This window comes from Egretta garzetta, unplaced genomic scaffold, assembly GCF_000687185.1.
Source record: "Egretta garzetta isolate BGI_Z169 unplaced genomic scaffold, ASM68718v1 scaffold53, whole genome shotgun sequence".
In the NCBI taxonomy this organism is placed as follows: Eukaryota; Metazoa; Chordata; class Aves; order Pelecaniformes; family Ardeidae; genus Egretta; species Egretta garzetta.
The window spans coordinates 13,781-15,204 of NW_009259312.1; positions in this window are offsets into that span (position 1 = coordinate 13,781).

Below are 1,424 nucleotides of genomic sequence, written 5' to 3' on the forward strand. Positions count from 1 at the left end.
TTGAGTATCTCAGCCTTTTCCTCATCTTTAGTGGCAATGTTCCCCCTTACATCCACTAGAGGATGGAGGTTCTCCCTGGCTCTCTTTTTGCTGTTAACATATTTATAAAAACTTTTCTTGTTATCCCTTACAGCAGTGGCCAAGTTAAATTCCAGCTGGGCTTTTGCCTTTCTAATTTCCTCTCTGCATAACCTGACAAGATCCCTGTACTCTTCTTGGGTTGCCTGCCCTTTCTTCCAGAGCTGGTAAGCTCTCCTTTTTTTCCTTAGTCGCAGTAGTAGACCTCTGTCCAGCCAGGCCGGTCGTCTTCCCCGCCTATTTGCCTTACGGCACATGGGGACAGCCTGCTCCTGTGCCTTTAAGACTTCTTCCTTGAAAAATACCCAGCCTTCTTGGACCCCTTTACCCTTCAGGACTGTCTCCCAAGGGACTCTCCCAACCAGCGTTCTGAGCAGGTCAAAGTCTGCCCTCTGGAAATCCATGGTGGCAGTGTTGCTGACCCCCTTCCTTACCTCACCAAAGATCGAAAACTCTACCGTTTCATGATCACTAAGGCCTAGCTGACCTCCGACCACCACCTCTCCCACCAGTCCTTCTCTGTTAGTGAATAGGAGGTCAAGCAGGGCAACTCCCCTGGTAGGCTCACTTACCAGCTGTGTCAGGAAGTTATCTTCCACACACTGCAGGAACCTTTTGGACTGTTTCCTTTCTGCTGTATTGTATTTCCAGCAGATGTCTGGGAAGTTGAAGTCCCCCACAAGAACAAGAGCTCGCGACTGAGAGACTCCTGCCAGCCGCTTGTAGAATACTTTGTCAACATCCTCATCCTGGTTGGGTGGTCTGTAACAGACTCCCAACAGGGTATCTGTTTCTAAGCGGTTTTGCTGCTTCAGAAAGGGTCCCTCGGTGCGATCCTCTGCTCCAGAACCCTTCGCCTCAGTGGCTTCGTTGAAATGGTGGGTACACAGGCTTTTAAACTGCCGCTGTCACTCCTGACTCTGCCCCTGCTGAGTCAGAGCTGCCGCTCCTCAGAAGCCCGCCCTTTCGCGCCCTGGGAGCGGGGGGTTGGGGTCCCCTCTCTCTCCCTGTGCTTTTTCGCCTTTTGCCTCCGCAGTTTTTGCCGCGGTTTTGCCGCTTCAGAAAGGGTCAATAGAACAATATTGATCAACTTAATTTCTGACAAAAAAATCCAGAAGACAATTAAAATGTTTCAGCCCATTCTAACATATATTACAGAAAAATCCACTTCACAAATGAATATGTATCTGAGAAGAAAATCAGACAGTGTTGTACCAAGTAAGCATGACTCCACAACTCTACAGTTTCTGAAAAATCACATCTGAGTGACATGGGCAGGGAGATCCTCCCCCATCAATACCCTTCCCCATCTTATGGTCCACAGCTGAAGCTGACCTGCATCCTGT